At 45.3% G+C, this 13,775-nt stretch overlaps 1 long non-coding RNA gene across 1 annotated transcript; it reads left to right on the plus strand.

Annotated features, from left to right (window-relative positions):
* Positions 1 to 8,846: 8,846 nt before the first annotated feature.
* Positions 8,847 to 12,417, plus strand: LOC120230447. Its single transcript, XR_005528023.1, has 3 exons — positions 8,847 to 8,944; positions 11,208 to 11,326; positions 11,495 to 12,417. It is a non-coding gene; the product is annotated as an uncharacterized LOC120230447 (long non-coding RNA).
* Positions 12,418 to 13,775: the final 1,358 nt, after the last annotated feature.

The raw sequence follows: 13,775 nt of genomic DNA on the forward strand, positions 1-13,775 counted from the left end.
TTCTCCGGGAAGTTGAGCAAGAGGAAGAGAGGTGTCAGCTGTTTTCAAGGAGCTTGACATCCATTTCCCATTCTTCTGGGTTACAGCACCCTGATTTTCCTTTGGGGGTCACCCACTTTAATGTGAGCCCCTCCCGGGGGACTGTCAGTCGAGGTACCTGCCCCCTTCCCGGGTCAAGGGATTAGTCCATGGTCAAGATAAAGCCTCAGACTCTAGGTGTGGGGCTGGTGAATCTTCACCAGGGTGATGCAGGGCAGAAAACACATTCCATTCCATTCCAGAAGAAAGTCCTTGAGAAGCCTTGCTCCCTAGAAACACGGGACTGTTTTAGATCTTCCCTCCCTCCCTCTCTGCTTCTTCCTTGCTTGCTTAGCTCTCAATTCCCCATCTGTGAGTTTCTCAATATCAGCCCATTAAATTGTTGTCAGCATAAGTCAGCCAGAATGGGTTGCCTGTGCAAGAGAAAAATCCCATCACAACGGTCTGCACATGGACTGTAAGGATTAGAACTTTGTGTTCGATGCCTTGGGGAACTTGAGGTTAAGAGGAGACTTTCAAATTTAGGGTCAAGGAGGCCTTATGACTCGCCAATTAATAGCACAGGCTCTTGAGCCAGCCCTTCCTGGATATAAAACCCGGGTTCTGCCGTTTTTTTAGTTATTGGCAGATGGTGGGACACATTGCGTACCTTCCCAAGCCTAGAGTCCTCATCAGTGAATGTAGGATAATAATGGCACCTGGCTCCCAGGGCTGGCAATGCGTTGAAGTACATAATAACCTTTGGCTGTTATTTTAGTGATTATTCTTCAAGATTTCTTCTGAGAAGTCATACAAAACAGGAATGTAAATTGCAAAAAAGATGCTGAGCAGGAAGGCACTAAAGAAAGCCTTCCTCCAAAGGGGATGTTTATCTCAGAGACACACAGGGGGACGCTCCACCAGCTGTTTTCCAGGAAACCGTCCACAACCCAGGGTGAGTCCTAAATTTTAAGGGACTAGCCAGTGTCAAATGATTTGAAAGGGAAGAAAACACACTGAGATGATGTAAAACTCCAACCACACACTGGATAAACTCTGAGGTCTTCCAGATTTAATGAGAGTCCTGAATTTGGACATGTTTCCCATCTCCATTAGGCAAAGAATCAACACCATAAGCCATATTCTATTGGCAGCGAACTATGCACTTAATAGTCACTATCAGAAACCAAGTACTGAGGCTCCCTAGAATCTTGGAAACAGTAAGATGTAAGTGATTAATCCATACCTAGAGGCTCACGGCCTTTGCATTGGAAGTTTGTTCTGCTGCCAATGTTCTCCACAGCACCCCCTTCTCCCCTTTCTCTGTTCACCTCAAGCTTCTTATTTCAGCTCAAATGTCACCTCCTCCGAGAAGTGCTCTGGATTCTCTCTAGTGGAATTACCCTCTCAGAGTGTTCTCTGTGTTTCTTTCCCAGCGGTAGCAAGTTTGTGATGAGATGTTTCCGTGATCGTTGGTTCAGTGGCTTTTCTCAAGCAGACCGTGAGTTCCAGATGGGTGGGTATCTTGTCTGTTATGTTCACTCCTGCAGATCGGGGTAGATTGGCTCCAGACCCACAGCAGAGTCTTTATCCATCTTTGTTCATTTCATGACTTTGGTAAATGTCTACTGATTAGCATTCGTTCACTCAACAAGGACTTAAATCCTTAGCATGTGTTATTCAATGATGAACGCCATCATTCATTCATTCCTTGAATTATTAATTCATTAATAATCTATAAAGTTTTAAAATCTGCCAGGCACTGAGCAATGAGGACATAGCCATGAAAAAAAAAAAAGAGGAAAAAAGCCCAATCCTCACAGAACTTACACTGTAGTGGGAGGGGGTCATCAATGTGTCATAAATAGACACGTGTCCCAGGAGATATATGTGCTTAGGAGAATAGTAAGGGGAAGAGAAATGGAAGAACTAGGGCTGGAGGGTGTGGGGGGGGGGCACTATGTTCTTTTATTTCATTTTTAAAGTTTATTTATTTATTTTGAAAGAGAGAGGCAGAGGGAAGGGAGAATGAGCAGGGGATCCGATGTGGGGCTCGAACTCATGAACTGCGAGATCATGACCTGAGCTGATGTCAGATGCTTAACTGACTGAGCCACCCAGGTGCCTACAATTTTAAAGAGAGATGCTGGAGAAGATTTCACAAAGCAGAGACCTCAACCAGGGAGGGAACATGGCATGGGGCGACCGGAGAGGGGAAAACATTCTAGAAAGAGAGTGACAGGTGCAGAGAGCCTGCAGAGAGGAGAATCCAGGATGACGCTGATGTTGGTGTGAGTAGCTGGTTAGAAGCCAGCATGGCTCAGGAGAGAAGGAGCAGCAAGGGAAGACTCCAAGTCCTCGTTGGCCACCTTGAATTTGAAATTAATGAGGAAGTAGGAACAGGGAGATGCATATTAGCTTTACTTTTTTTTTTTTTAATTTTTTTAATGTTTTATTTATTTCTAGGAGAGAGAGAGAGAGACAGCATGAGCAGGGGAGGGTCAGAGAGAGAGGGAGTCACAGACTGAAACAGGCTCCAGGCTCTGAGCTGACAGTCAGCATAGAGCCCGACGCAGGGCTCGAACCCACGAACCGCGAGATCATGACCTGAGCGAGAGCTGGACGCTTAACCGACTAAGCCACCCAGGCACCCCTAGCTTTACTTTTTTTGAGATTATCTATTTATGGGGCACCTGGGTGGCTCAGTCGGTTGAGCATCCGACTTCGGCTCAGGTCATGATCTCATGCTTTGTGAGTTCGAGCCCCGCGTTGGGCTCTGTGCTGACAGCTCAGAGCCTGGAACCTGCATCAGATTCTGTGTCTCCCTCTCTCTCTGCCCCTCCCCTGCTCATGCTCTGTCTCTGTCTCTCAATAATAAATAAACACACTTAAAATTTTTTTTTAAAGATTATTCATTAATTTTGAGAGAGAGAAAGAGAACATGAGTCGGGGAGGGGAGAAAGAGAGAGAGAGAGAGAGAAAGAGAGAGAATTCCAAGCAGGCTCAGCACTGTCAGCACAGAGCTGGACATGGGACTCGAACTCATGAATATTGAGATCATGACCTGAACCGAAATCTAAGAGTCAGACACTTAACCCACTGAGCCACCCAGGCACCCGCATATTTTTATTTTTGAATGTTATTAAAATACTACACACACACAAACTAGCAGGCACAAAGGAAGTATCCGGGCTGAGGGATTTCCCAAAGTGTTGTGCCAGGTACTCAGCACCCCCCCCCCCCAAAAGGCCCTCCTGGTCACTATTCCCTCCCACGGTAACCACTGTCCAGCCTGGCATGACAGATATGTTTTATTGGCATTTTTAAACCCACGATTAAGAGATAATAATCAGAGCATTGGCTCAGGTCATTCTCAGAAAAATGCCTCCTCTGTTCTGTTAGACTGAATAAGATTTTTGATCTGTTTGGTTTTGCTTCCTTTTGTTGTTTGCAATTATGAGGTTTGCTTGTTTGTTTGTTTCACCTTCGTCCCCGGGTGAGACTCCAAAGCGGGATGTGGGTGAGGTCGCACGGGGCTGGCCGTCACCTCCCGTCCGGACCCCTTGTCCTGACCTCTGTGAGCAGGGCCAGCAAACCACAAGACAGGGTGGAGCTGCAAACCCCACTCCCTGCTTTCAGAAAGCCAGTCCCCTGCCCAGCCTGTCCCCGTCCAACCCCAGCAGATGGCTCCTCTTAAGTCATCGCTGTTAGTTTATAGTCGTTGCAGTGTTCATTTTCATGCTTTAACGAAAATACAGCCAACTTCATTCCATCCTGCAAACGAATGTCTTCTCTCTCTCGGTTTCCCTCTCTGTGTGCCCCCCTCCCTCTCACTATAGCCACTGATTGTCTCTTTTGGAAATAATTCCCGTCGTGCTTTGCCTCCGGAGAACTCCAGCTCCCAGGAGACGGAGCCAGACGGCCCCTCGGGCGGCACAGAATGGACAGACGGGCGACAGGCTGCCTGGGTTCCTCAGGGTCACTGGGAAGCCGCAGTCACCCCTGCAAAATAAAAGGGCTCATCTTTTTTATCTGTTTTTACTTCTCAGGAGACCCTGGCCCCCAGAGAAGTGTTCTCACCTCCCGGGCTCTGCACACCTGTTTTCTACATGAATTAACTAGTAACCTGGAAGTCTCCCACATCCTGGTATGCCCTGCACTCACCGGCCTCATTTACACACACACACACACACACACACACGCACGCACGCGTGAATCTGGACTGCTGGCAAAAGAAAACAACATTAGTGTGGCTCTATCTCCTTCTTTTAAACAAGTTAATTGAGATACAATTTATAGGCCCTAAAACTCACTTAAAGCATCTTCTTTCCTGACTTCCCGTTTATTTACTGGGTTATGCATTGGTCGTTTCTTCTTGAAAAATGGGGCGCTGGGTGGGCATTTGGACCCTACAGGCTTCCCATGTTGAAAGGTGACATCTCAACAGAGAGCAGATTCTGTCCCCGGTTCCACCCCCCACCCCCACCCCGCAAAGTCGGTTTATTCATTTTGCCATTTACAACCTACTTCCTGTGTTTTGAGTCTGAGCCGCTCAGGCCTGCTTTTCAGGAGCCGTGGTGCCTAGTTTTTGCACTAATCATAAGTTTCTTTTGTGATGAAGGGTCTTCTGGTCGGTTTTTTGTTATCTAGAGTCTTCTGCTGTTTCTCTTATCTGCTGGGCTGGAGGGACCCAGTGAAAGGTATCTGTGTGGCCTGATGGACGCTGCATAAGCAGTTGCTGCTCAGAGCCAAGAGTAACCATTCAGAGCATTCTGCCTCGGGCTGTTAGAAAGGAAGATGGTGAGGAAAATGAATAGAGCACAGAGGCCTGGAACTTCTTCCTGATATCAAAATGTTCATCTGTAGTTTCACTCTGAGTTCTCTGTCTCTATTTCCTCATTTAAAGAATAGGATTTAAAATAAACACTTCAGGGGTGCCTGGGTGGCTCAGTAGTTAAGTAGCCGACTTCAGTGCAGGTCATGATCTCACAGTCTGTGGGTTTGAGCCCCACGTCGGGCTCTATGCTGACAGCTCAGAGCCTGGAGCCTGCTTCGGATTCTGTGTCTCCCTCTCTCTCTGACCCTCGCATGCTCACACTCTGTCTCTCTCTATGTCTCAAAAATAAACATTAAAAACTTTTAAAAAATAATAATAACCACTTCAGGAGATTTGCGTGAGAATCACAAGAGATCATTTATGTGAAAACTCTTTAGAACACAGTCAATTTTTTTAATCTATAAATATTCATTGAATATGCATTTGGAAGAGCTTCACTAAGGGTATAAGAATCCTGTTTCTGTCAAGGAACATTAATACAAAGGTAGTGGCTGCTGTCAGACAGGTATGTTCCAGCTCAAGCATTCACTCAGCAAATGAGTCCTAAAGAAGGTGCGCTGGGTGCCAGGGAATGGGGATCGTAATGGTGGGCAGGCAGGGAGAGTCAGGTGGAAGACAGAAAGATGTCCACTATATAGTCAAACAAATAAATATCTAAGTACAAACTATGCAAGGGCTGTGGGAGAAACATCTGCTGTGTGTGTACATGTTCAAAAAAATTGTAAAAGAATGTGTATTTTGCTAGTAAACTTATCCCTACAAGCATGGAAAACTTTTCTGGAACAATCCATGACAAATTGGCTACAGGTGTTTCTTTTTGTGGTAGGAGACAGAAAGGTAGATAGGGGAAGGTGTCTACTTTTTATTCTCTACGTGTCTATAAAATTTGAAGTCTCTAACCACAAGCGTGTATTTTTATTGTTTATTTCCTTGTTTAAATAGCAGTAGACCTTCTCAAAGCAATAGACTGTGAGTCCCTATTGATTTTCTCCATTACACTTTTCTCTATTCAAAAACCAAACCTGCTATTTAAAATGAATAAATGATTAACTGCTTAGAATAGTTAACTTGTCGTGCCAACAAACCAATTAAATAGTACATGTAAAATTATTATACTTGAAAAGACAAAGGTCATTTACAAGAGCGCAAGAATTCATCAACCCACACCAAGGTGTTCCCAGCCCACTCATGCCCACAAAGCTTGCCCAGACAACCACGTTTTTATTCAACAGATATTTATTGAGTGCCTACTGGGTACCAGGCGTTGTTGTGGGCCCTGGCAGGTAAAACCAAGCCCTCAAGGAGCTATCGCCTACTCTCCAGTTGCATGAAGCAGACAGTATATCTGTTTCTAATGAAGCAAATCCAATATACATTGTATATAAATCAAGCAAATCCAATATCCAATATATATTATCTGCAAACATATGATAATAGAGGTGTTATAAAGGAAAAGTAAAGCAGGGCTGGGTGGCGAGCGACCAAGGGAAGTGGGCAGTGCTTTTTGGTGATTATATAGAATACATTTTGTGGTTGCATTCACCGTAGACAAGGGTCAGGGGGCGTGTCTGAGGAGATGCCTTGTCATCGGGGACCTGGGGTGGGGGGGAGCCATGGAAGAATGTTCTCTGCCCTAGGGACCAGTAAAGGCTCTGATATGGGAGCCGGGAGACCCGTGACGTTTAGCGGTGAGCGCACAACAGTATGCCGTTCTGTCCACCTGTCACAGAGCTCCAAACATTTCATAATCTACGACTTATTTTTTAGAAAGTAAAAGTTAAACACTGATTATTACCTGTGTGTGTCTAGGCCTCAATATCCTATTCTGGGCATCACTTCTTTTTTGAGATGTTAAACCAAAATACTCGATGTGAACTATAAATACCAGAGAAACAGAAATGCAGCAAAACATTTGTTTGCAAGCCTAAGTTGTTCCGGAAACATGCTGGTAATCCAAAGCACCTGTGTAGCAAAACGACTTTCAAGAACCATTAGTTCAGTCATGATCATGTGACGTTCGGCGTCACGTATGACTCGTAAGACACAGCTCGTTTATCAAGTTAAAATTTACTAGAAATCTTTGCTCATCTTGTGGAATAAGTTACTCGCATTCCCTGGTTTTACTGTGTATCTTTTTTTTAAAACATATCTTTATATTTCAATACATTTTTTAAACTTCCTATAGCTGTATTCACCCACAGTGGTTATAATACATTTTCTATCTATTGTCCTAACAGTATCTCATGAAACCCGTGTGTGTTTTATTACGGCAGTACATGTCCATTTTTAGACACTGAAATTAACTCAGTAACTATTACTCTGGGCCATTACGACATGGATTCTGAGACAGGTTGTTTTCAACCTACCGTAAGTAGGAAGGGGACTGGGAAAGGCGGGCGAAACCATGTACTACTTAAGGTAAAATAACAAAACATTATAAAGCGGTTGACGCTGCTGATGACAAGCCTTGTGTGACAGAGCACCTTGGAATGCTCTTCCTGCTGCGGGACTCACCTGTCAGATGAGGGGCTGGCTCCTAAGTTTTCTCTGAGTCCTTTGATGTCCTATTCCCTTTCCTTTCTTCGCTCAGATTTTCAGCGATGGCTCTGTAACCAGTCATTGTTACTATAACTGGCTGAGCATGAAGTTCACCTTCTCCTTTCTTCAAACAGGGTTTCTGTGGGTGAACTGTTCTAGAACACCGGTTTGCAGCCAGAGATCCAGACCGGGGGACACTTGGCAGCCCTGGGAGACACTTTTGCTTGTCACACTGTGCTGCTGGCATTAGCGGGCGGAGGCCGGGGATGCTGGCAAGCGCGCTGTGGTGCCCAGGACAGCCCCCCACAAGAAGAACAATGGCGCCCCAAATTTCATCAGTGGCGCCGAAGCTAAGAGCCTCGGATCTCGGGAAATCGGAAGAGATGAAGAAGGGAGCCAGTGAGTCAAGGGCACTGTTGCCTTTTGATACCCAGGCGGTATTTCCCGCCAAGAAAACCGCAGCAACTTTTAGTTGATGCTGATTCTCTTCTATTGATTAGTCTTGATTATCCCCTAAGACCTGGGTGTGCAACTGAGCCCCACGTTAGGGGACAAACCGGAGGCAAACTAACACGGGCCGTAACTGCTGGCATATTTCCTGCGCTAAGTCTTCAGCTCCTTGGTTTCATTCAAGGGACCACATGGTTGATCTGCGTGTGGGGTTCAGCAGCAAAGCCAGTTTTTTTCCTCCGAGTCCTTTGTTCCCAAATCAAAGGAAAACAAAGGACATGGAGCCCCATTCAAGCACTTTCAAATGACTCTCAAATAAACATGGGAGCAATATTGAGCCATGTATAATGTACAGTGATGAAAAAGCATACTTATTAACCTCGTAAACATTCTATAAAAGTACAAGGGAGACTTCACGAAGAATATCCAAGTGTCCTTTTAGTACAATAGCCCTTTGTACTTTGAAATGTTCATACGTCTATAGAATAGAATGAAGCAGAACAGACTGGAAGAACACAATCTCTGAGTCTTCTAGAAATGGTGCCATTAAAACATTATTTTGCAGCTTCTTAACACTCAGAAAATTAAGGTTTCTCACCCAAGATCAGTTCCACTTACAAAAAGCACTTTGGACCCATATTTAACACACTGTCAGAAGGGATTCAAAAGCAGGCTAATTGAACACGGGGAGGGGGGGGGGGGGGGGGAGGAGGGTGTTTGAAACTCTGTGATGATGACCCAGGTTTTTTCTCGAAAACACCGACAGGGGAGGCTTGGCAGGAAGCAGGGATTGACAAGAGAATGGATTGAAACCTCCCCTCCACCTTGGGAGAGAAACTCCCCCATAAGCAGCGGTGGGGTCTGAAATCACCGCATGATCTGATCTGTCATCGTTCAGCAATCACGTGGCCTCCAGCCTTCACGACAGGCGTTTTCTGTAATCCACCAGCAACTGCCTTTTAAGCGAGAAAGATCCACCTCTCAGAGGAAAGGCACCCCTCTCTGTCTCTTCATCCTGTCCCCTCCCGTCTGTGTCCGCGCCATCATCGCCGGCTTCTGTCTGTGTTTTGCGATGCCTCGACGGCCCCAAAGGCCGACCAGGTCTGTCCCCAGGGAAGGTTCTGAGCCAAAAGCCTGCACTGCCTAACCGTATTTTTCTCTTCTGTAGCCTTTTACCCGCTGACTCCACAGGTCTCGGGAACAGGCCAGCTCTGGCAGGCCTTACCCGAATAGAAAGTTCGGAAGGGGCAGCCTGGGGGAACCACACACAGATTTCACGAGGAGCCCCGTGTGACTTCGCTGCCGGAAACTATAAGCAGATGAGCTTAGCCAGCCTGGAGTCTTTTTGTTGTTGTTTGCAAGGGGATCACAGGCATTCTTCCCGGGAGAACTGAGAGAGAGAGAGAGAAAGAGAGAGAGAAAGAGAGAGAACCTCTCTCCTAAAATCTCTGAAGTTTGTGGCCAGTGAGTCAGTACATACCTGACCCCCCCCAAAAAAGTTGTCTAACTGGTTTGGCTGCTCAGCCAGCTTCTGCTGAGAGAAGTAAACAGAACCTCACTGCTTCAGTTATGCCTGACTTGGACGTTATTTTCAAGTAAATATTTGTCATTTCGGTGCCATGCAGTTCCATTGCAGGCTTTGAACTGGAGAGAAGGGCAGATTGTCTTGGATGAACCCCAGGGGGTGGCAAGCAGCCTCGGCCCCGCCCACCGTTCTCAGGGCGGGGGGGAGGGGGGTTTGGTGACACTGAGTCAGGACATTGCAGTTACCTTGTCAGACTGTAGCTGAATTGAGAAACGCTCTCCCGCTTGGCCCTCTGGGCTCCTCCAGTCGGCCGGCCAGGATTTCTGCCGATCACTGCACACTGCAGTGAATTCGACACGCAGGCCTTCTCTGCCTCTTGGTTCAGGAAGTGACCAGCCCGGGCCCTGAGATTTCTTTCTGCTCCGATGCTACAAACAAATTGCAGAGGAAGTCAAGTCAAACTTTCCCTTGCTTCTTTTGTTCTCAACTAGCAACGCAGAAAGCGGAGCCAACTTTTTCTTTTGGGATGCCTTTGAAAGATTGCTCTTAACTGGCAAAGCAGAAACCCTCGTGGGTTCGGTTTTGTGTTTTGTTTTGAACAAAGATCCTCCTAAACTTATTTTTTCAAAAAAGCAGAAATTTCCTAGAAGTTTCTTTCAAGGCTGTTGCGTTGTGTTTGTTGTTGCTATTGTTTGAGCCTTTCCAACCCCATGGCTCCCTTAACATCACACAGCTTTCTAATTGTTGATCTTCCCTTTAGATTTAAATTTCAACCAGGAGAGCAATAATGAGCTTTGCATGGACAACGGATTCTGGTGCGGTCATTCAGCGCCAAGGAAAGCTCACAGGCATGATTCAATAAAGGTGCCAGTCCACAGCATGCACCAGACAGAAAGGAGACATCTTATCTGTTGAATCTACAGATACCACTTGAAAAATCACACATAATTAATCCCTTCTCTTAGTGGAGGCTATTTGAAGCTTTATCACCAGCTTGTAAGATTTCATCTGGGAGGTTTCACTGACGGCTCTGAGAGGGAGCGTTTTCAAACCTCATAATTTAGACGTGCCTACCGCTCCTGTCCCAGTTAGCTAATAAAAGACGCTTAGTGGAAACGGATATATAGCAAATATTTGCAGAGTGGCCCTGAGGTGGCATGTTCTGGCGTAAGAAATAAAGAAGATACGACAGCCCCATGGATATGCTGATCTGATGCCATCTGATCGCCCTCCCACCACCCTCTCTGTACACAGAGCCCTATTTTCTAGTGAAGCACGGTAGAACTCCAATACAGGCTCAAGATATTTACTGAGTCTCTGTGTTCCCTTCTGTAAAATGGGGATTCCTTTTACCGTGGCACTACTCTTACATAGGTTAGAAAAAATGCATACGGAGAGAGAGAGAGAGAGAGAGAGAGAGAGAGAGATCTCACTTAACTCAGTGTGTGGCTCATGTTAGGCTCTCAACCAAAGGAAGTTATGATGATTCAAAATCCATAACACCGTGTGAATTCTTCTGGGTCAGGAAAAACCAGCATTGACAGAATCTGAACGTAATAGGTACTTGCAAAGTTATTCCTATGTCAGAACATATTTGCTCGGGCATGATCATCTCTCCCTCTTTATCTATAAATACATATACACTGTAGATATTTATAGACTAATGGGTATATGAAATCACTTATGCAAGTTGTAATTGGCTGTGTAATTATTGAACAAACAGTGGATGAAAGGAAAATGTGGGGTTCTGAAAGCTGGCTTTAATTCACATTTTATCTTATATTCTCTAAACTGTCTATTTACTTGTCTACATTCTCCTCTCTGTTGATTATTTTCCAGGCATGCATTTTCCCTTGAGCAACATGAGATGAGAACGTCATTTCATTTGTGTTGCAGACAGAGAGACAAAAAGAACAGAAAACCAGAGGCAGCCCCCTTCCTACTTGGAGACCCACAAGGTATGGGGTCATCGTTCAACATCGTGTGTACCATAACTACTCTTGAAGCTTTGATGTAGAAACATGTCATACTTACAATGTACCTGAATCTATATGAAGCCAATAGACCTATCATGTATTGAGGCCACCGCTGTTTATTGATAGAATCTAACAACTACCTTCAACTAGTTTTATCAGATCCCTACTGTGTGCTGGGTACCAGGATACAAGGAGGAATTGTCATCAGTGCCGAATTGCCCAGCGTGCAGACTAGACACATGCTTCGAAGTCCAGAAGAGCGGGGACCCGACCACAACCTCTCCCCAGGCACATCAGAGACAACCAGACTATTCCAAAAAGTCCTTTTTAACTTCAGCATACACACGCTTTTACCTCTTTGAAAAATACAACTTTATTTTTTATTCGAATTTGATTTCTTTTCATTTCCATTTGGGTACAGGTCCTGAGAGAGTGGGGATTATTATTCAGAAAATATGCCTCCCCCATTCCTGCTTTGGATGGAATATACTTCTGTGCACCACGGATGTTGGACTTGGCCGTGTGATTTTGCTGGTTGATAGGTCGTGAGCGAGCACGATTCCAGCCAAGCCTTGAAGTGTGTTTGCGTGCTGGCCCATGCTCACTCGCTCTTCCAACATTGCCATGAGGAGTGTGCGCCTGTGCATCCAAGGACGAAAAGTACCTGGAGCAGACTTGCATGTGCCCCACCATGGCCAGCCCAGCCCAGAGCAGTTAAGTCATCCGAACACCTACCAACTTGCAGATGTTTGTGTGAGACTAAGTAATTACTGTTGTAAGCCAATGAGCTTGGGGATGATTTGTTACATGGCATGATTACGGCAATAGCTGATGGATGGAGATCCCATGATCCTTCTAGATCTTAATCTGGCCATGGCCATTCCAGTACAGTTACTGAATTGCAGAGGATGGGGGCGGGTAGCAAATGTAATTTTAAATGATCCTTCAAAACCTTGTCTTCCTGATTTGACTTTGTTATGTAAATCAAAGTCAATTATAGCCTTTCAGGCACTAAATGAAATTTGAGGACCATAGTGCTTAAGTGAAGTAGCATATGGCTATAGAATAAAAGAGGTCTGGGGCACCTGGGTGGCTCAGTCGGTTGGGCATCCAACTTCAGTTCAGGTCATGATCTCACGGTCAGTGAGCCAGTCTTGGCATCCGGCTCTGTGCTGACAGCTCTGAGCCTGGAGCCTACCTCAGATTCTGTGCCTCCCGCTTTCTCTGACCTTCCCCCACTCATCCTGTCTCTCAAAAAATGATTAGAAAGTGTTAGGAATTTTTTAAAAAAATAAAAGAGGTCTAAGGTACTCATTTATTTATCCAGCGCTAGATACAACTTTCATTCCACAAATCCTTCCTCTAATAAAAATAGTTCGCTCGTTAAAGAAATGCTCCTGGGTTCTTTCGTGCTAGACCTTGTAGATACAGGGTTGAGCCACACGCTCACCACAGGCCACCTGCTGTCCTTAGAGCTTTCCCTACATCAGCTCCTTGGAGCCTCAAAATTTATTGCTGCTCACTGTTGATGATCTCCCATTGACAGATACGAAAAGTGAGGCACCAAAAGAATAAATGACTTATCCACATTTCCATGGCTTGTAAGGGACAGAGCTGGGGTTCAGGCGCAGGCTTTCTGATTTCAGAGCCCACCCACTTACCCCCATGGTAGGACAGATCTGGTTTTTGTTGACAGGGGACTTAACAAGAAGACTCATCAATCTTTACAAACCACGGGCAGGACCAGGATGGAAAACGAATGAACAAACAAACAAACACAACAGGGACATACAGTTAAGAACAAAAGAGAGGACCTGTTTTGGACAGGAGATCAGAGATGGCTTCTCTAGTTGGGTGAGGTTGTCTGAAATATGAGAATGATCAGACAAAAAAATGGCCAGGAGAGAGAAGAATGTTCTGGGCACAAAGAAGAGCAGGGAGGGTGTCTTGAGGCAGCATCCAGTTAAGTATGTGCAAGGGACGGGAAAATGCCCACAGCTTCAGTGAAACTGAAAGGGCAAGAGTGTGTCTTACTAATTTGCCGTAGGACAGGGGTTAGTCAACACCTTTGTTTGTAAAGCTCCTAATGGTAAATATTTTAGGCCTTAGAGGCCTTGAGGTCTCTGTCACAGTGACTCAACTATGACATTATAGTAATACATACACGGTAAGTAAACAGATGAGTGGCTGCATTCCAATAAAACTGAACATGTGGACATTGACATTGGAATTCCATTGGGACATTTCTACAAATAGTAAGTACGTGTGTGAAGACACATAGGATTTTCATATTTAGTGTATTTCCAACATATCAGGTTGGAATTATTTTGGAATACGATGGAAATATTGTGACATCTGATGCATTTCGACCTTGGAACTCTGGTGAGTTTTCTGTCAAAATACAGTATAAGACATACCGCTAAGAACAAGA

This window comes from Hyaena hyaena, unplaced genomic scaffold, assembly GCF_003009895.1.
Source record: "Hyaena hyaena isolate Hyena2069 unplaced genomic scaffold, ASM300989v1 scaffold_42, whole genome shotgun sequence".
Taxonomy (NCBI): Eukaryota; Metazoa; Chordata; class Mammalia; order Carnivora; family Hyaenidae; genus Hyaena; species Hyaena hyaena.